This window comes from Hypanus sabinus, chromosome 18, assembly GCF_030144855.1.
Source record: "Hypanus sabinus isolate sHypSab1 chromosome 18, sHypSab1.hap1, whole genome shotgun sequence".
Lineage (NCBI taxonomy): Eukaryota > Metazoa > Chordata > Chondrichthyes > Myliobatiformes > Dasyatidae > Hypanus > Hypanus sabinus.
Genome location: NC_082723.1, coordinates 59,495,432 through 59,518,021, shown reverse-complemented (window position 1 = coordinate 59,518,021; position 22,590 = coordinate 59,495,432). Strand labels below are relative to the sequence as shown.

At 45.3% G+C, this 22,590-nt stretch overlaps 1 long non-coding RNA gene across 1 annotated transcript in view; it reads left to right on the top strand.

The window, feature by feature from the left end:
* Nucleotides 1–22,590, top strand: part of LOC132377528 (uncharacterized) — a 101,633-nt gene that overhangs the window by 40,282 nt on the left and 38,761 nt on the right. Inside the window, exon 2 of the long non-coding RNA XR_009506677.1 lies at nucleotides 9,250–9,495. This is a non-coding gene — a long non-coding RNA (uncharacterized LOC132377528). The remainder of the gene's footprint in view (nucleotides 1–9,249; nucleotides 9,496–22,590) is intronic.

Sequence of the window (22,590 nt, the reverse complement as noted above, 5' to 3'; positions counted from 1 at the left end):
GGTGTGTGACAGGGAATGGGATCGGGTGTGTGACAGAGAATGGGACTGGGTGTGTGACAGGGAATGGGATTGAGTGCGTGACTGGGAACGGGATTGGATGCGTGACTTGGAATGGGATCAGGTGTGTGACTGGGAATGGGATCGGATGCGTGACTGGGAATGGGATCGGGTGTGTGACTGTGAACGGGATCAACTGCGTGACTGGGAGCGGGATCAGGTGTGTGACAGGGAATGGGATCGGGTGCATGACTGGGAATGGGATCGGGTGCGTGACAGGGAATGGGATGGGGTGCGTGACAGGGAATGGGATGATGTGCGTGACAGGGAATGGGATCGGGTGCGTGACAGGGAATGGGATCGGGTGCGTGACAGGGAATGAGATCGGGTGCGTGACAGGGAATGGGATCGGGTGCGTGACGGGGAATGGGATCGTGTGTGTGACAGGGAATGGGATCGAGTGCGTGACTGGGAACGGGATCGGATGTGTGACAGGGAATGGGATCAGGTGTGTGACAGGGAATGGGATCGGGTGTGTGACGGAATGGGATTGGGTGTGTAACAGGGAATGGGATTGAGTGCGTGACTGAGTACGGGATTGAGTGTGTGACTGGGAATGGGATCGGGTGTGTGACAGAGAATGGGATCGGGTGTGTGACAGGGAATGGGATCAGGTGTGTGACAGGGAATGGGATCGGGTGCGTGACAGGGAATCGGATCGGGTGTGTGACAGGGAATGGGATCGGGTGCGTGACAGGGAATAGGATCAGGTGTGTGACAGGGAATGGGATCGGGTGCGTGACAGGGAATGGGATCGGGTGTGTGACAGGGAATGGGATCGGGTGCGTGACTGGGATTGGGATTGGGTGCGTGACAGAGAATGGGACCGGATGTGTGACAGGGAATGGGACTGAGTGCGTGACTGGGAATGGGATGGGATGCGTGACTGGGAATGGGATCAGGTGCATGACTGGGAGTGGGATCAGGTGTGTGACTGGCAATGCGATCGGATGCGTGACTTGGAATGGGATCGGGTGTGTGACAGGGAATGGGATCGGGTGTGTGACAGGGAATGGGATCAGGTGTGTGACAGGGAATGGGATTGAGTGCGTGACTGGGAACGGGATTGAGTGTGTGTTTGGGAATGGGATCGGGTGTGTGACAGAGAACGGGATCAGGTGTGTGACAGGGAACAGGATCGGGTGTGTGACTGGGATTGGGATCGGGTGTGTGACTGCGAATGCGATCGGGTGTGTGACTGGGAATGGATTCGGGTGTGTGACTGGGAATGGGATCGAGTGTGTGACTGGGAACTGGATCGGATGCGTGACTGGGAATTAGATCGGGTGTGTGACTGGGAATGGGATCGGGTGTGTGACTGGGAATGGGATCGGATGTGTGACTGGGAATGGGATCAGGTGTGTGACTGGGAATGGGATCGGGTGTGTGACAGGGAATGGGATCAGGTGTGTTACTGGGAATGGGATCGGGTGTGTGACAGGGAACGGGATCGGGTGTGTGACAGGGAATGGGATCAGGTGTGTGACAGGGAATGGGACTGAGTGCTTGACTGGGAACGGGATCAGATGCGTGACTGGGAATGGGATCAGGTGTGTGACTGGAAACGGGATCGGATGCGTGACTGGGAATGGGATCGGGTGTGTGACTGGGAATGGGATTGGATATGTGACTGGGAATAGGATTGGATGCATGACAGGGAATGGGATTGGGTGTGTGACAGGGAATCGGATCCGGTGCGTGACTGGGAACGGGATCAGGTGTGTGACTGGGAGTGGAATCAGGTGTGTGACAGGGAATGGGATCAGGTGTGTGACTGGGAATGGGATCAGGTGCATGACTGTGATTGGGATCAGGTGTGTGACTGGGAATGCGATCGGATGCGTGACTGGGAATGGGATCGGGTGTGTGACAGGGAATGGGATCGGGTGTGTGACAGGGAATGGGATCAGGTGTGTGACAGGGAATGGGATTGAGTGCGTGACTGGGAACGGGATTGAGTGTGTGATTGGGAATGGGATCGGCTGTGTGACAGAGAACGGGATCAGGTGTGTGACAGGGAATGGGATCAGGTGTGTGACAGAGAATGGGATCAGGTGCATGACTGGGATTGGGATCAGGTGTGTGACTGGGAATGCGATCGGATGCATGACTGGGAATGGGATTGGGTGTGTGACAGGGAATGGGATCGGGTGTGTGACAGGGAATGGGATCAGGTGTGTGACAGGGAATGGGATTGAGTGCGTGACTGGGAACGGGATTGAGTGTGTGACTGGGAATGCGATCGGGTGTGTGACTGGGAATAGGATCGGGTGTGTGACAGGGAATGCGATCAGGTGTGTGACTGGGAATGGGATCCGGTGTGTGACTGGGATTGGGATCAGGTGTGTGACTGGGAATGGAATCGGATGCGTGACTGGGAATGGGATTGGGTGCGTGACAGGGAATGGGATCTGGTGTGTGACAGGGAATGGGATCGGGTGCGTGACAGGGAATGGGATCGGGTGCGTGACAGGGAATGGGATCGGGTGCGTGACAGGGAATGGGATCGGGTGTGTGACAGGGAATGGGATTGAGTGCGTGACTGGGAACGGGATCGGATGCGTGACAGGGAATGGGATCAGGTGTGTGACAGGGAATGGGATCGGGTGTGTGACAGAGAATGGGACTGGGTGTGTGACAGGGAATGGGATTGAGTGCGTGACTGGGAACGGGATTGGATGCGTGACTGGGAATGGGATCAGGTGTGTGACTGGGAATGGGATCGGATGCGTGACTGGGAACGGGATCGGGTGTGTGACTGTGAACGGGATCAAGTGCGTGACTGGGAGCGGGATCAGGTGTGTGACAGGGAATGGGATCGGGTGCATGACTGGGAATGGGATCGGGTGCGTGACAGGGAATGGGATGGGGTGCGTGACAGGGAATGGGATCGGGTGCGTGACAGGGAATGAGATCGGGTGCGTGACAGGGAATGGGATCGGGTGCGTGACGCGGAATGGGTCGGTTGTGTGACAGGGAATGGGATCGAGTGCGTGACTGGGAACGGGATCGGATGCGTGACAGGGAATGGGATCAGGTGTGTGACAGGGAATGGGATCGGGTGTGTGACGGAATGGGATTGGGTGTGTGACAGGGAATGGGATTGAGTGCGTGACTGGGAATGGGATTGGATGCGTCACTGGGAATGGGATCAGGTGTGTGACAGGGAACGGGATCGGATGTGTGACAGGGAATGGGATCGGGTGTGTGACTGGGAATGGGATCGGGTGTGTGACTGGGAACGGGATTTGATGCTTGACTGGGAATGGGATCAGGTGTGTGACTGGGAATGGGATCAAGTGCATGACAGGGAATGGGATCAGGTGTGTGACTGTGAGTGGGATCAGGTGTGTGACTGGGAATGGGATTGGATGCTTGACTGGGAATGGGATTTGGTGCGTGACAGAGAATGGGATCGAGTGTGTGACTGGGAATGGTTGTGAGTGCTTGACTGGGAACGGGATCAGATGTGTGACTGGGAATGGGATCAGGTGTGTGACTGGGAATGGGATCAGGTGTGTGACTGGGAATGGGATTGGATGCGTGACTGGGAATGGGATCAGGTGTGTGACTGGACACGGGATCGGATGCGTGACTGGGAATGGGATCAGGTGTGTGACTGGAAACGGGATCGGATGCGTGACTGGGAATGGGATCAGGTGTGTGACTGGAAACGGGATCGGATGCGTGACTGGGAATGGGATCAGGTGTGTGACTGGGAATGGGATCGGGTGTGTGACAGGGAATGGGATCAGGCGGGTGACAGGGAATGGGATCGAGTGTTGGACAGGGAATGGGATTGAGTGCATGACTGGGAACAGGATCAGATACGTGACTGGGAATGGGATCAGGTGCATGACTGGGAACGGGATCAGGTGTGTGACAGGGAATGGGATTTGGTGCATGACAGAGAATGGGATCGAGTGTGTGACAGGGAATGGGACTGAGTGCTTGACTGGGAACGGGATCAGATGCATGACTGGGAATGGGATCAGGTGTGTGACTGGGAATGGGATCGGACGCGTGACTGGGAATGGGATTGGGTGTGTGACTGGGAGTGGGATCGGGTGTGTGACTGGGAATGGGATTTGATGCTTGACTGGGAATGGGATCAGGTGTGTGACTGGGAATGGGATCAGATGCGTGACAGGGAATGGGATCGGGTGTGTGACAGGGAATGGGATCGGCTGCGTGACAGGCAATGGGATCAGGTGTGTGACTGGGAATGGGATCAAGTGCATGACTGTGAGTGGGATCGGACGCGTGACTGGGAATGGGATCAGGTGTGTGACTGGGAATGGGATCGGACGCGTGACTGGGAATGGGATCGGGTGTGTGACTGGGAACGGGATTTGATGCTTGACTGGGAATGGGATCAGGTGTGTGACTGGGAATGGGATCAGATGCGTGACAGGGAATGGGATCGGGTGTGTGACAGGGAATGGGATCGGGTGTGTGACTGGGAATGGGATCGGGTGTGTGACTGGGAATGGGATCGGGTGTGTGACTGGGAACGGGATTTGATGCTTGACTGGGAATGGGATCAGGTGTGTGACTGGGAATGGGATTGGATGCGTGACTGGGAATGGGATCAGGTGTGTGACTGGACACGGGATCGGATGCGTGACTGGGAATGGGATCAGGTGTGTGACTGGAAACGGGATCGGATGCGTGACTGGGAATGGGATCAGGTGTGTGACTGGAAACGGGATCGGATGCGTGACTGGGAATGGGATCAGGTGTGTGACTGGGAATGGGATCGGGTGTGTGACAGGGAATGGGATCAGGCGGGTGACAGGGAATGGGATCGAGTGTTGGACAGGGAATGGGATCGAGTGTTGGACAGGGAATGGGATCGGGTGTGTGACACGGAATGGTATCAGGTGTGTGACAGGGAATGGGATTGAGTGCTTGACTGGGAACAGGATCGGATACGTGACTGGGAATGGGATCAGGTGCGTGACTGGGAACGGGATCAGGTGTGTGACAGGGAATGGGATTGAGTGCATGACTGGGAACAGGATCGGATACGTGACTGGGAATGGGATCAGGTGCGTGACTGGGAACGGGATCAGGTGTGTGACAGGGAATGGGATTTGGTGCGTGACAGAGAATGGGATCGAGAGTGTGACAGGGAATGGGACTGAGTGCTTGACTGGGAACGGGATCAGATGCGTGACTGGGAATGGGATCAGATGTGTGACTGGGAATGCGATCGGACGTGTGACTGGGAGTGGGATCGGGTGTGTGACTGGGAACGGGATTTGATGCTTGACTGTGAATGGGATCAGGTGTGTGACTGGGAATGGGATCAGATGCGTGACAGGGAATGGGATCGGGTGTGTGACAGGGAATGGGATCGGGTGCGTGACAGGCAATGGGATCAGGTGTGTGACTGGGAATGGGATCAAGTGCATGACTGGGAGTGGGATCGGACGCGTGACTGGGAATGGGATCAGGTGTGTGACTTGGAATGTGATCGGACGCGTGACTGGGAATGGGATCGGGTGTGTGACTGGGAACGGGATTTGATGCTTGACTGGGAATGGGATCAGGTGTGTGACTGGGAATGGGATCAGATGCGTGACAGGGAATGGATCGGGTGTGTGACAGGGAATGGGATCGGGTGTGTGACAGGGAATGGGATCGGGTATGTGACTGGGAATGGGATCGGGTGTGTGACTGGGAATGGTTTCAGGTGTGTGACTGGGAGTGGGATCAGGTGTGTGACTGGGAGTGGGATCAGGTGTGTGACTGGGAACGGGATCGGGTGTGTGACTGGGAATGGGATCAGGTGTGTGACTGGGAACGGGATCGGATGCGTGACTGGGAATTGGATCAGGTGTGTGACTGGGAATGCGATCGGACGCGTGACTGGGAATGGGATCAGGTGTGTGACTGGAAACGGGATCGGATGCGTGACTGGGAATGGGATCAGGTGTGTGACTGGGAATGCGATCGGACGCGTGACTGGGAATGGGATCGGGTGTGTGACAGGGAATGGGATTGAGTGCGTGACTGGGAACGGGATCGGATGCGTGACAGGGAATGGGATCAGGTGTGTGACAGGGAATGGGATCGGGTGTGTGACAGAGAATGGGACTGGGTGTGTGACAGGGAATGGGATTGAGTGCGTGACTGGGAACGGGATTGGATGCGTGACTGGGAATGGGATCAGGTGTGTGACTGGGAATGGGATCGGATGCGTGACTGGGAATGGGATCGGGTGTGTGACTGTGAATGGGATCAACTGCGTGACTGGGAGCGGGATCAGGTGTGTGACAGGGAATGGGATCGGGTGCATGACTGGGAATGGGATCGGGTGCGTGACAGGGAATGGGATGGGGTGCGTGACAGGGAATGGGATCGGGTGCGTGACAGGGAATGAGATCGGGTGCGTGACAGGGAATGGGATCGGGTGCGTGACGGGGAATGGGATCGGGTGTGTGACAGAGAATGGGATCGAGTGCGTGACTGGGAACGGGATCGGATGCGTGACAGGGAATGGGATCAGGTGTGTGACAGGGAATGGGATCGGGTGTGTGACGGAATGGGATTGGGTGTGTGACAGGGAATGGGATTGAGTGCGTGACTGGGAATGGGATTGGATGCGTCACTGGGAATGGGATCAGGTGTGTGACAGGGAACGGGATCGGATGTGTGACAGGGAATGGGATCGGGTGTGTGACTGGGAATGGGATCGGGTGTGTGACTGGGAACGGGATTTGATGCTTGACTGGGAATGGGATCAGGTGTGTGACTGGGAATGGGATCAAGTGCATGACAGGGAATGGGATCTGATGCGTGACTGGGAATGGGATCAGGTGTGTGACTGGGAACGGGATCTGATGCGTGACTGGGAATGGAATCAGGTGTGTGACTGGGAATGGGATCAAATGCGTGACAGGGAACGGGTTCGGGTGTGTGACAGGGAATGGGATCGGGTGTGTGACAGGGAATGGGATCGGGTGCGTGACAGGGAATGGGATCAGGTATGTGACTGGGAACGTGATTGGATGCGTGACTGGGAATGGAATCGGTTGTTTGGCTGGGAACGGGATCCAGTGCGTGACTGGGAATGGGATCAGGTGTGTGACCTGGAATGGGATCAGATGCGTGACAGGGAATGGGATCAGGTGTGTGACAGGGAATGGGATCGGGTGTGTGACAGGGAGTGGGATCAGGTATGTGACTGGGTACGGGATTGGATGCATGACTGGGAATGGAATCGGTTGTTTGACTGGGAACGGGATCCAGTGCGTGACTGGGAATGGGATCAGGGGTGTGACAGGGAACAGAAGTTGGTGTGTGTCTAGGATCTCAGCCAGGTGTATGACTTGGAGTAGGGCTGTGTGTGTGCGGTTGTATCCGATGTTGTGGTTTGGCTGGTTCTGTGTGTGTATGACTGGTGTTCAGAGCAAGGGGATGAGTCTGTAAAACAGTTTCGATTAGTTTAATGTTGTATTTTCATTCCTGCTACAGCTGCCTAGATCATCATCTCTTGTTACTGGAAGAGAAAACAGAAGCCCCTTCTACTAAATCTGGCAGAAATATTGTTTTTCACTTTCAATATTAAATTTTGCTCTTTGCCATCAATTCTTCTCCCTGACTATGAAGTGAGCAGACTCTCTAAAGAGTTTGCCTACAAGATACAAACAGCTGTAGTTTCCACTCACGTGAACTTCTGCCAATGTTCTGATCCGGGGTAGGACATTGCATTCATTGTTGCTTGTCATCCACCTAAAGCAATGGTTCATGAACGTAAATCTTGCTCAATCACTCATTTAAAACTCTGGGAATTTTACTTTTAGCTTCTGGATAAACAGAATGAATGTAAAATCTATGTGAAAATTTGCAAAGAAGTGAAACTCCTGAATCCGTTCAGTTTTGCAGGTTTCTGTCCTATAGTGAGAAGGAAGTGAAGGTTATATTTGAAAACTCACCTCCTGAGCTTGCTGCCACAGTTTAACTTCCTGACTATAGCGTTCCACCGTACAGTCTGACTTGTTATTATTTTAGAGTCAGATTTAAAGTGCTACAATATAGAAACAGCTTGTAGTCCATCAAGCCTTTGCTGAACAACTATTCTGCTTTCCCCATTGACACCTGGACCATAGCTCTTTATTCCACTCCCATTCATGTACAGATCCAACTTCTCTTGAATGTTGTGATCGAACCCCCCACCCCGCCACCACACTTGCACCACCGTCTGAGTGAAGCAGTTTCTCCCTCAGGTTGCCTTCAAATATTTCACCTTTCACCCTTAATCTATAGCCTCTAGTTCTCGTCACACCCAATCTGAACAGAGAAAGCCTACTTACATTTAACCTATCTATACCCCTCAAAATATTGTACACCTTTGTCAAATCCTCCCTCAATCTCCTATTTTCTAGGGAATAAATTCCTAGCCTATTGATTCTACCTTTCCCTACAACTAAGATTCTCCAGTCCTTTTTGACAATCCTGATAAATTCGAAGTGAGATCAAGGAGCATGATTTCTCCTGAAATAGCAGGGTGAGAGAGTCCAAATCAGAATGGTCTAGGGCTTTAATCTGCTCAATGAAGCAAGTGTTGCTAAAAGTGACAAGATCAGAAGGATAGTCGGACACCAGTACAGCAAAGTGTCCTCCTCTCACTCAGAGACTCTGACGAGGAGCCACTAGAGTCTGACGATCCACACCTCAAGGTTCAACGACGACTTCTTCCCACTGCCATCAGGACTTTGAACCGGCCTGAAAATTCCTACTTCTATCTTGGACTATTGTGTTTTGTCTGCTAATCTTTCACTAGTTCTACTTACTCTGTTTTTTTAAAATTTTGCACAAATGTAAGTTATATATGATATATGTTAATGCAAGTTTATGTATATTTATATTTGTCCCTCATCCTGCAAGGTACTATTCTGTAATGCAGTGAGCTAATCTTCATGTTATTTATACCCTGGGTATATAAATGCTGATTTCAATAAACTTGAAACTTATACAGGCTCTTCGACCCACAATGTCTTTGCTGACGATGGCACCAAATGCAACTGATGGTGTGGGGGGAGCTAAGGAACAAATGGTGCCTAACGGCGACTCCTTTGCTTGCATCTTCAGAAACAGCTCTACTTCTATCTTCAATTTTTTCCCTTTTAGGGTTCCTTTGAAGACCCTGACCTGGAGTTACACGCTGACTTCTGTTCTTTGCAGGAATGGGACCCGCTCTCGGGGTCTCATGAATGGCTGGTATTTGGGATAGCAAGAAGCCTAGAGGATTAGCGCACCTTTGGAGTCCCGGGATTTTGTGACTCTGGCGGTCGGCACCTCTGCAGGGAATTGGGGTGTCGTGGGAGACGGAAGATCGAAAGCGGAAAGCTGGCTGCTGGCTGTGTGCCCGGAGGCTCGAGTTGTTGGGCACAGAGCTCAAAAGAAGCAACGCGACGGATTTTTAACATCGTAAGTCAGTGAGTTGTTTGTTATGTCTCCCCTCTCACTGTGAAATAGGGACACTTCTTTTTCCCTTATTAGAGAAAGAGAGAGAGAGTTACCGGGTGAATGAGTAGTCTGTGTTTTGATTGATGCTTTCTGCACGCATGATTGCTCAGTGGAGGGTGCTGATGCTTTTTTTGCTGGTGGGGGGGATCGTTGCTTTGCTGATGCTTACGTGTGGGAGGGGGGGAGCTGGGGGAGCTTTGGGGTTCTAACATTTAACTGTCGTACATTCTTTGGGGCACTCCTCTGTTTTTTGTGGATGGTTGTGAAGAAAAAGCATTTCAGGATGTATATTGTATACATTTCTCTGACATTTAATATAACTTTGAAACCTTTGAAGCCATCAGCCCACAAATGATCCACATCCCTTCATTCCCTTAATTGCCATGTGTCTGTCCAAATGCTTCTTAACTGACACGATAATTTTATCTTCTACCACTACCCCTGGCAGTGCATTGCGCTCATTAAAAATCCCGCCCCACATATTTCCCTTAAGCATTCCCTCTTTACTTTAAAGTTATGCCCTCTGATGTTTGACATTTCTACCTTAGGAAAAAGACTCTAACTAGGGTAGAAAGGTCAAATACTAGGAGACACAGCTAAATATGATAAATGTAATCGATATTCACTTTCGAGACCCCAAAAAAGGTTTGTTGGCCAATAAGTTGAAATTATAATTAGTGTTCTTTGCTCACCTTCTTGACTTGAAGAGTAATGAGATCCATGTTGGCCTAGTTAAACTATGACCTTGTAAGAGTGTTCACATTGGCCTACTTAAACACGCCACTTGGCCTGATGATGCAGTTGAGAGACGTTACATAACAACGATAAAATTAATAGAAAACAGTATCAATGTTAAAAAATAGTTGGGGCTGGTAGGAATGACTGAAAGAAGACATAGAATTCATTCCTTGGCCTTGGTATCCGTGGCAGACAACTTGCTTGTCTGCAACTCTATGGTGTGGTTTTTCTACTTGGTAAGAATTGTTCTGATTTTCCATCCATTGTAATTTATAAATCTGTGAATAATTATGCCTCAGAAATGAAAATATGCTGTAGAATAAATATGCTGATCTGTTTTGTTAGTTGAAAGTATCTCCTCCTCGATGGGAAGGGAGAGCCGCCATTCAAAATCATGATTATTGACAGGTAGGCCCTTCCAGAAAGAGACTGGAGCAGTGATGTAAACTGGACCTTGGGGTGTAGGTTGATACAGTATAATCTCCCTAAAGTGAGGATTCGTGTAGATATGTATACCAGGTGGATAGTTAAGCTTTGCGTTTTCAAACATGTATGTTCAATATTACAATATACCGTATGACAAAAGAAATTCCTGTACAGTTATATTAAATATTGTAGGGCCAGGTATTAAATGGAACACTCAATCAAATGTTATACTGAATTCATAAGCAAATAGAAAAGGCTAGAATACTTCTGACAGGTCATGGTTACCTTTTTTATTTACAGCTTCTCTTTATTATTTACATAAATACTCTTTTGTCCAGTCTAAGAGAAGAGGTTTAGTTGTCGGTGTACTGGAACATGAGACTTTAGGGCATCTTGAATCAATCAGAATCTGAAGATGGCCGTGGGCCTGCCATGCATCGCTTCGTATGTGGCACTTAGTAATGGGTTTCCAATACTGACCAAACAGGAGGCATGCTATGTATCCGCTCAACGGGGCTAAAATCAACTAATTCACAGTAAGGTAGAGTTTTTTTTTCCGTTAAAACACAGGATATTGCAAAGGTACAGTGAAAAAGCATTATTAACCTTCATAAAGACTCATTCTCACTCCCTTTCAAAACTTTACTACTTTACAATAAGTTGATGTCGAGTTGTATTTCCCATCAATTGCAATATTAATTTCCACAAGTGAGATTCAGTAAATGCCAGGTGATGGTAAATTCTAGAGCTGACCTCAGGAATGGCAATAAATGTTTTAGTCTTCAACTCACATCCTTATTCTGTTTTTCGTGGTCTCTTGACATTGTTGAGAAAGGTATTAACAGCCCTCAGTTCTTTTCATTAACTCCTCTACTGAAACTTTAACTTGATTGTCAGGTCACACTACAAGGGTGGGGTGGAAGCAGAATATTGGACTGGAAAATCAGTAGCTGACTGTGATATTTCCACTCTGACTATCCTCTCCTTGATCCAGAAGGTTCAGGCACAAGGGATATGATGCATGTGGGTGAACTGGATGCAAAGCTGGCTTGGTGTTAAAGGGAGTGAATATCTGTAACCAGTGGTGTTCCACAGTGGTTGTTGCTGAGATCTCGGTTGCTTGTCATATGTATTAATGACATGGATGAAAATATAGACATTTGTGCAACAAACACAAAATGCTGGAGAAACTCAGGCAGCCTCTATAGAAGGAAATGAAGTCTCCAGAGATCCTTCAGCATTTTGTGTGTATTGCTCAAGATTTACAGGAACTGCACTCTCTCTTGTTCTCTGTTAATTCTGTGTCATCTTTGAGAACTTGACCTTCAAACATCCCTTTCCTCAATCCATCAGAATCTCTACTGGTGCATTAAGGGCATCCATCAGTGGCATCTGGTCAGCCAAGAGATGGGTCTTAAAATATAGGAAGTGATCCACATTGTCCAAGGTCTTGGTGTGGACCTTTATTGTTAGAGGGCAGTGTAGTGCATCAGGGGTAGGTTGATGAAAGTTCTCTGTCTTGTGCATGTTAATGTACTGCAACTCATCAGTGCAGTAATCTGGAGTAGCGTTGCCATGTATAGAACATAGAAGAGTGCAGCACAGGAGCAGGTTCTTTGGCCCACACTTTCAGATGAACTCATTAAACTTGTAATTAAAAGCCAACTAAATGAATACAGCAGCAGGAGGTTTGATGGGGCTGAGGTGCAACATTGTGTAGATAATGATCGTGATGCTGTAGCCTTGGTTAATTCCAATTTTCATAAAGATTAGCTGTCATGTAGATCTATTGTGTGAGAGTCCAAGATTGCATTTCTCTACAAGCAAACTTATGGACTGACTTCGATCCAGTATTACCTTATAAATTGCCTCCTTCTGAGACTGTGAGACATTATTAAATGTTTTGACTCCCATTGTGAGACAAACAATGCCTCCATCAAATGCTACCTTTGGAAGGAACAAGGGGGTCCATCCAATAATCTCTGTGAGCAGTACATTGACGGATATTACCACTACATGTGTCATCAGCAAGACATTACCCTGGTGAGGGCACACCAGACACATCGGGATTTTCATCCAGCAACTGCCAACAGTGAACCCTCAATAGCAGAGCTGAGACCTATAAAGCAATGAACAGCTGATAGGATTAGATGAAGAGAAGGGTCAATGTTGGTCACTGGTGTCTCGGTCCATCTTGGACTCATAGGACACTACCACACAGAAACAGGCACTTTGGCGAATTTCATCCATGCCAAATTATTAATCTGTCTACTCCTATCAACCTCCACTCAGATCACAGACCTCCATGCTCCTCCCATCCATGTACTATCCAAATTTCTCTTCAGTTTGAAATCGAACCTGTATCCATCACTTCTGCTGGCAGTTTATTCCACATTCTCGCCACCATAAAAAGGTGGGGGCACTGAGAAGGGGGACTAGATAGTAGGTGGTAGGAAAAGTGAAACAAACTGGGTTGAACACCTCTGTTTCATCCTCCAAAAGTGAAAAATCTTGGTGGCCAACCATTTTTAATTCCTATCCCTATTTTCTTTCCGACATGTTAATCCATGGCCTCCTCATTTGCCTCAGGGTGGAGGAACAACACCTCATATTCTATCTAAGAAGCCTCCAAACTGATGTCATGATTTCTCCTTCTGGTAATATTTTCCCTCCTCTTTCCCTCTTCTTCGATTCCCCAATCTGGCTTCTTACCCCTTCTCACATGCCTATCACCTCATTCTGGTCCCTTTTCTTCTTCCCTTTTGCCCATGGTCCACTGTCCACTCCTATCAGATTTGTTCTTCCCCTATCACCTTCTAGCTAGCCCTCCTTCCGCTCCAACCACCTCCTTTTTTCTGGTTTCTTCCCCGTTCCGTTCCAGTCCTGAAGAAGGACTCAGCCGGAGACATCAATTGGTTATCCACTTCCACAGATGCTGCCTCACCTGCTGAGTTTCTCCTGCATTTTGTGTGTGTTGCTCTGGATTTGCAGCATCTGCATCATCTCTTGTGTTTGTGAAATACATGGCAGTGCTATTAGTGTATCACCATGGATAAAGAGTGGCTTATTATTTGTTATCATAAAAAATAACTTCATAAGATGAAAACATACTGCAAAGAGTCAATGTGACTCTATAGAATTGTAGTGAATGCTTGCTTACAAACCAAGGAACACCTGCAAGTTATCTGCAGGGAAATAGTTGTATACGAATAAAAGATAAATAAATCACAGGACAAACACCTTTTTTCAAAAGTGTTGCTTCCTCAGAATCTTTTTTTGTTTATGATTGACCACTTGAAGTTGAATATGAATATAATTTCAGACTAATTGTATCACATAAGAATATGGAGAAATGAGAACTAACTGAATATAGTTAATTGCATAACAGTGCTGACACTTCGCAAGAGTTCAACTAAGTTAAAAATGTTTTGTTGATGGTTTTCATTTGTACTGAGTGTCTGAGGCTTCTCACTTAAGTGTCCAACGATAATCCGTCAACATTGATGGATTCCAGTTGCCCTGACACTGTCTTTCCATGACCGCAATGTCCTGGTGAAGCTTTGCAACGTGCTTGTCACTAACAGCACCAAGACTTGCGGGTAAGAAGTCCAAATGAGAATGCAGAAAATGAATCTTTAGTGACATGTTGCACTTCATGGTTTTGTATGCTTGAAGCATGTTGTCAACCAGCTGCACGTAGTTTAGTGCTTTGTAGTTGCCAAGAAAATTTTCAACATCTTTGAATGTCTTCCAAGCAACACAAACAAAATGCTGGAAGAACTCAGCAGGGCATTCAGTATGTAGAGAAAAAAGTACAGTCAACGTTTCAGGCCAAAGCCATTCAGCAGACTGGAGAAAAAAAGCTGAGGAATAGATTTAAAAGGTGGGAGGAGAAATGCCTTTTCTCTGGTCCCACTAGAAGTTCTTCAAATTGTCTGTCATCAATGACCTGTTTGATTTGTGGACCAACAAAAATACTTTCCTTAATCTTGGCATCAGTTATTCTGACGAGAATTATGAATTGTTATAATATAAAAAAAAGATGATTTCAAAAAATGATGCATGATAGGGGAATTTCATGGTGATTTTCATCATTAGCAGCCCAAAATCCATTAGATACACCCAAAAGTATTTAGGAAGCAAAATCTTTGTTGTCCGATGTACTTTATGAGGGGAAAGTTTTTTTTGTGAGAATGGATGGAAGAAGCTCTGTTCCAGTTGCTGTACTTAAATAGGGTGTAAATGCTGTTATTGCCCAGACATTTGCATGCAATACATGATCAGACAGTAAAACCCTGAAACATAGGAGCAGAATTAGGCCATTCAGCCCATTGAGTCTGTTCCATCATTTGGTCCTGGCTAATTTACTTTCCCTTTCAACCTCATTCCCCTGCCCTTGACACCCTTACCAATCAAGAATCAATCAACCACCACTTAAAATATACCCAAGGACGTGGCCTCCACAGAATTCAAATCAGGTTTACTATCACTGACACATGTCATGAAATTTGCAGTAGCAGTACAGTGCAATAAATAAAAAAAGCAATAAATAACAATTTATAAAAGAGCACAATAGCGAGCCAAAATAGTGAGGTAGTGTTCATGGGTTGGTTCACTGTCCATTCAGAAATCTGTTGGTGGAGGAGAAGGAGCTGTTTCTAGAACATTAAATGCATGTCCTCAGGCTCTTGTACCTCCTGTCTGAAAATTGCAATAAAAAGAGAACATGTCTTGAATGATGACTCAGCTGACTGTGGTAATTCATTTCACACCTTGAGCTAGAGAACTTTCTCTTCCTCTCTGTTCTAAAAGAATGCTTTTCTGTCAAGAACTTCAATATTCAGTAGGTTACAATGAGATCCCACCCCTGTCCCCCACCAGTTCTCCATTCCTCAAATGGAGGCCCAAAACTATGAAATACCCCTCATACATTAACCTATTCATTCCTAGGATAATTTTTGTAAACCTCCTCTGGACCCTCTCCAATGCCAGTACATCCTGTCTTAGATATGGGGCCCAGAACTGCTCTAGTCCTCTCAAAATGAATGCTAACAAAGCATTTGTCTTCCTTACCACCAACTCAACCTGCAAGTTAACCTTTAGAGGATCCTGCAGAGGGACTCCCAATTCCTTTTGCACCTTGGATTTCTGAATTCATTCCACATTTAGACAATAGTCTATGTCTTTATTCCTTCTAAAACAAAGCATGACCATTCACTTTCCTATACTGTATTCCATCTGCCAATTCTTTGTCCATTTTCCTAATCTGTCATCACCTTCTGTAGTCTTTCTGTTTCCTTAACAATACCTGCCCTCCACTTATCTTTGTATCATCTGCAAACTTGGCCACAAAGTTATCAATTCTATCATCACATGTAGGGGAGCAGAACCAACTGAGACCCCTGTGGAACACTACTAATCACCGGCAGCTAATCAGAAAAGGTCCGCTTTATTCCCATTCTTTGCCTTCTTCAGTTAGCCAATTTTCTTTCCATGCTAGTATTTTTCGTGTAATGCCATAGTCTCATATATTGTTTAGCAGCCTCATGTGTAGCACCTTGTCAAAGACCTTCTGAAAATCCAAGTAGACAACACCCACCTTTGTCTATCCTGCCTGTTATTTCTTCAAAGAATTCCAACGGATTTGTCAGGCGAGATTTCCCCTTAAGGAAACCATTCTGCTGAATTTATCATGTGCTTTCAAGTACCCTAAAACCTCATCCTTAAATATGGATTCCAATATCTTGCCAACCACTGAAGTCAGGCTAACTGGCCTATAATTTCTTGTCTTTTGCCTTCCTCCCTTTTTAAAGAGTAGCAGTATTTACAGTTTTCCAATACTCCAAGATCACTACTAATGCTTCCACAGTCTCCTCAGCTTCCTTGTTTGGAACTCTGGACTGTATACTTTTCTACCATCAGAGCTTTCCTATTCCTAAGCACCTTCTTATAGTAATAGTGATTACATTCACATCTGCCTCCTAACACTCTCAAACTTCTGGCATGCTGCTAGTGTCTGCCACAGTGACAACTGGCACAAAATACTTGTTCAGTTCATCCACTATTTGCTGGTTCCCCATTACTACCTCTCCTGCATCTTTTTCCACTGGACTGATTTCTATTCTTGCCTTTTTTTTACTTTTTATATATTTGAAAAATCTTTTGGTATTCTCTTTTAGATAATTGGCACGCATACCTTTGGATTTCATCTTTTCTCTCTTATTGCCTTTGATTGTGGTTGTCGTGTATAATTCTCCTTCTTCATGACAGAGATCATGATGCTTTTGAGGGTTTAGCTGACTGACTCATGGAGTCAGAGAGCCATACAGCATTAATACAGGCTGTTCAATCCACCATATCATATCTTAGGACAGTATTTAGATACTTCCACTTTGATTACTCTTGGTAATGTCTACCCAGCATGTGAACAAAATAAGTAAACTTTCTAAAGGGAAAAATAATCAGTTCCCACCTCATTTTTGACTGTTAATATAAATAACTGGAAAACGGACCATTTAAGTAAGTTACTGGAAGATAACTAACTAATTGAAACCATTAAGAGTGAGGAAATGTCCAAGGGGGATTTAACAAAATATATTTAAAATATTAACAACGTTATCAGTGGCAATCTCTGCTTACATCAGAGCTGTTCTCAATTAGGAATAAAAATAGTCAATTTTTTGACCTTCATTCCAAGGTTTTTGAAAGTTCCAAACAGTGACTTAGAAACAGATTAAAAGCCAATCTAAACACTGCTCCTCTTTTGCAATGAAGTGATCATACTCTGTGCTCTCTAGGTGATAATAAACAGTCTGCTGAGCATTAAAAGGAAGTAAGAAAAGAAACTGAAAGATAACAAGCTTTGAGTAGTATTTAGTATTTCAACATTATGCTCGGATTTACAAAGTAAGCGACTGGTACGATGGATCATTCTCTATTGGCTTCAGAGGACACAGCACCATTGCCTTTTCTTTAACTGCCCGTAAGGTCTAAACTAAGCAGTCTCTCACCTGAGCAGTTCAAACTCCAAACATCATCTCAAGCACCTATTTATATCGAAACTTTGTCAAGTTGGATAAAGTTGCAAATATTAGTAAATGAAAATCTAACATTATTGACATGATTTAGCCTATTGGACTTATCTCATTGCTCATTGTTGGGATTGTCTCTCCATTAAACCATGTGTTCTTGATTAGCAATGGCTCCAGTACACATATTGTAAATGAAAAACAATGCTAGAGTTTTTCTTTTTACTTTGCATAGACAGAGCTTGGAAACAGGTGTTATTAACACATTGGCTCTCACCCTATCAGGGCATCCTTCCTCTTTCCTTCTCACCTTTTGAAAAATAATGTATGTTGTTTTCTTGCTTTCCCAACTCTAATGAAGGGTCTTGGGCCTGAAATATTGAAATTTTCTCTTTCACGGATGCTGCCTGACCCGCTTAGTGTTTTCTCCATTTTCTGTTTTCATTAAAGAGGTTAGGGTTTCCTTTCAAGTGTTCTTTGTAGTGATTGTTGTAGGTTGCTATTGGACCTGACCCAACACTGCCCAGAAGAACAGCAAGAACTAGTTAAGAAATAGTTTGCCAAGAGATGGTTATCTAACCACCATCGCACCATCCCCCCACCCCCAGCTCTGTGCAGATTTTTGGTACATACCAAAGACTCTTGCAAATTTCTACAGAAGTACAGTGGAGAGTATTATGACTGGTTGCATCACAGCCTGGTATGGAGACTCCAAAGCACAGGATTACAAGAGACTGAAGATGGTTGTAGACTCAACCAGCTCCATCACAGGCACAATCTTCCCCACCATCGAGGACATCTTCAAGAGGCTGTTCTTCAGGAAGGCAGCATCATTATGATTAGGGACATGTCCTCTTTGCACTGCTACCATCATGGAGGAACTTCTGAAGACCAATACTTAATGATTCAAAAACGGTTTCTTTCCCTCCATCATCAGGTTTCTAAACAGTCCATGAATCACTACCTTGTTATTTGTCTTGTACTACTTGTAACATTTTAATAATATATCTTGCACTGCATTCCAGCTGCAAAATAATATACAGTCAGCCCTCCTTATCCGCGGGGGATTCGTTCCAGGACCCCTGCGGATACCAAAATTCACAGATGCTCAAGTCCCTTATTTAACATGTATCAGTGTGGTGGTCTTTAGGTCCCTGCGGAACCCCGGACTTTATTTAACGTGTCTCCGTGCGGTGGACATTAGGACCTGGCAGTACAGCTCTGGATCTGCAGTGTTTCTGTTCACGAAAATAATCACGTTCACGATTGAAAATAAAGTGGAAGTAATAAAGCGATCAGAAGGAGGTGAAACACCATCAGTCACTGATTGGGAAAGCGTTAGGCTACAATTTGTCAATGATTGGAACAATTTTAATGAAGCATGTGAAAGGCCCTGCCCCGATGAAAGCTACAATTATTACTAAGCAACACAGTGGTTTAATTATTGAAATACATATGTTTCTTAAGTGTTTTATATGCATAGAAAGGTGAAATATGTACTATATACGAAGAAAAACGTTTGACTAACTGACGCTAAATAATACCGGATGTACCCGTTCCGACTTCAAATCCAACTTAAAGACAGACTCGGGAATGGAACTCATTCATAACCCAGGGACTGCCTGTACTTTTAAATCATTTCTAAATTACTTATAATACCTAATACAATGTAAATGCTATGTAAATAGCTGTTATACTGTATTGTTTAGGGAATAATAACAAGAAAAAATAGTCTGTACATGCTCAAGCAACGAGTGCTAGAGAGAGAACTTCTAGCACTTCCTGATCCACGGTTGGTTGAATCTGCGCATCCGGAATCCGCGGATAAGGAGGGCCGACTGTATTTCACAACATATGCTGGTGATAATAAACTGAATCTGATTCTAATCTTAGGTTCAACAAAGGATGAGGGGTTTTGTTTCTCCAAAGCAGAGGAGGCCGCATTCTGAACCTAAATACAGTAGACGAGGTTGGACGATTCACTGAATCTTGGTCCAAGTGAAGGGTATCATCCAGAGATACTGATTATCTATTTATTTCCCTCAATAGATGTTGAACAACTCCAGCACTTTATCTGTTATTGTTGATTCTAGCATCTGCAATTTCTCTTGACTCCTGGGAGTTTTATGGTTGGCAAGATATAACAAGTGATGTGCATTGGCCTTCATTAATCATGGAATTGAATTCAGGAGCCGAGAGGTAATGTTGCAGCTATATAGGACCCTGGTCAGACCCCACTTGGAGTACTGTGCACAGTTCTGGTCGCCTCACTACAGGAAGGATGTGGAGACCATAGAAAGGATGCAGAGGAGATTTACAAGGATGTTACCTGGACTGGGGAGCATCCTTTATGAAGGTGGCTTGAGTGAACTCAGCCTTTTCTTTTTGGAGCGACGGACAATGAGAGGTGACCTGATAGAGATGCATAAGATGATGAGAGGCTTTGATCGTGTAGATAATCAGAGGCTTTTTCCCAGGGCTGAAATGGTTGCCACTAGTGGACACAGGTTTAAGGTGCAGAGGAGATGTCAGGGGTAAGTTTTTTACTCAGAGAGTGGTGAGTACGTGGAATGGGCTGCCGGCAACAGTGGTGGAGGTAGATATAATAGGGTCTTTTAAGAGACTTTTAGATGGGTACATGGAGGTTAGTAAAATAGAGGGCTACAGGTAAGCCGAGTAATTTCTAAGGTAGAGACATGTTTGGCACAACTTTGTGGGCTGAATGCCGTTATTATGCTGTAGGTTTTCTATGTTTTTCCATGTTTTATTCTATATAATGACTTGGATGAGGGCACTGAAGACACTTGCAGGAAAAAAAACAAAATCAAAACTGCTGTGCATTTAATATTTCTGTAATACTTCAGTAATATTGTAAATATATATTCTTTGATTAAGCATTCTTTGCTGCTTACATGATGTATTGTGGTTATGTGTAAATGTACATAAATGGCATACATCATTACATCACCATGTCTACATGCGTGCCTCACTTAAAGTAAAAACTAAGGGAGACTCACATTCCCCACTCCATGGTTACAAAACATGACAGGGAGACAAGGAACTTTTAAATGAACCCGAGATGACTGTCAACCTGTTGAAGTGCAGCAAGACATTTTAGTAAATAAAATGCAGCACTAATGATTGAGTTAAACAAAAGCCAGCACAGCCCTTGTCTTTTCAGAAGAGAGGAAAATGGTAAAGTATTTTTTTAGAAAAAAAGGCAGAAAATGGACAAATTCACTGGTTCATAAACAACGAGTACCGGATGATAATAATAATAAATTTAAAATATTAGCAGAAATGGCTGGCTACATTGCAAATATTGATGCATTTGATTACTCAGCAAATGACTGGGTGACGTATACTGAACAAGTTGAGCAGTATTTGGAAACAAATGAAATAGCCAATGAGAAACAAGTACCAGTTTTGTTGAGTACCTTGGATGCAAAAGCATAGAGTTTTCTTAGATGTTTGACTGCTCCAACCAAACTAGCTGCAATGAGCTTTCCTGATATCATGAAAGTTTTGCAGAAACATTTAGAAACCAAATTATTGTTGATTGCAGAATGCTTTAGGTTTCATAAGTGGAATCAAAAGGAGTGGGAGTCCATTTCAGCATGCATGGCTGAATTGAAGAGATTGTCTGCACACTGTTAGTTCATTTAGTTTGTGGAATCTTACAAAAAATCATTTGAAACCTGCTCCTAACTGAAGCACAACTTATATTTAAATGAACAGTTGAAATACCTGTATCAATGGAAACAGCAGACAGAGAAGCAACTTGAGTTGAATGAAAGTGAATGTGAACAAAATTGCAATGTTTAAACAGAAACCTCCCTGACCGAACAAATAGTGTTTCTGTTGTGACAGGCCAGACCAATGCAGGTTTAAAGGTGAAACTTACGGGAAATGCAACAAAGTAGGGCACATACAAAGAGCATGTCAGGCAGACAAAAATAAATGGATTGCACAGGAAAGAGAAAAACTAAAGCATCAAGCTGCACTTTCAAAAAGAAAACAAATCTGCGTGTTTTTGATGAGAAATCTGATAATGATGAGAGAGACACAGGTCTGCGTAGCTTTGAGACTTGTAGTGTTAAAATTAACAATAGACAAGCAATATGGCTTACATTGGAAGTGAACAGCAAATTAATTAAAGTGGAATTGGATACTGGCTCGGCTGTTTCAGTCATTCCACAAAATAAGTTTGAAATGCATTTCAAAGATATTAGACTGAAACCCTGCAGATATTCAACTAAGAATCTATACTAGAAAAAAGCTAACTCATGCGGGAATGACATTTGTAACAGTAAAATACAGCAAACAACAAGCCTCATTGAACTTGGATGTGGCAAAAACAGCAAGGCCAGCTTTGCGTGCTCATGATTGGCAGAACGGACGTAGTGGAGATGGACGAATTGAGATAAGGGGATGGCATTTTTACAAGAATCAGTGTGCTTATAAAAGATATCAATGGATAGACTTTCCTCCATTCACCCTAAACAAATGTTCTCTGGTATTAGTCATAGCTGCCATGGGGAAAAGAATGCTGGCTGACAACTCTATCTATGCCTCTCATAATCTTTACACTAATATAAAGTTGTCTCTCATCCTCCGTTATTCCAGGGAAAAGTCCCAGCTCAGTCCATGTGCATTCTGCAAAAAATTGTAACAGAACTTGGGCTTGAACTTGAAAAGTTCAGCAGATAGGCCAAGGGAATGCTCTATGCTGCCAGGGATCAATGGAGAAACTAGAACTTGGCCTCATCTGTCTCTAATCTGTAAGTAAACCAGTTAAAATTTAACCAAAACCAGGGCCTGAGCAGCAACCTGGGACAGATACAATTGCTACAGAGGCCTTTGG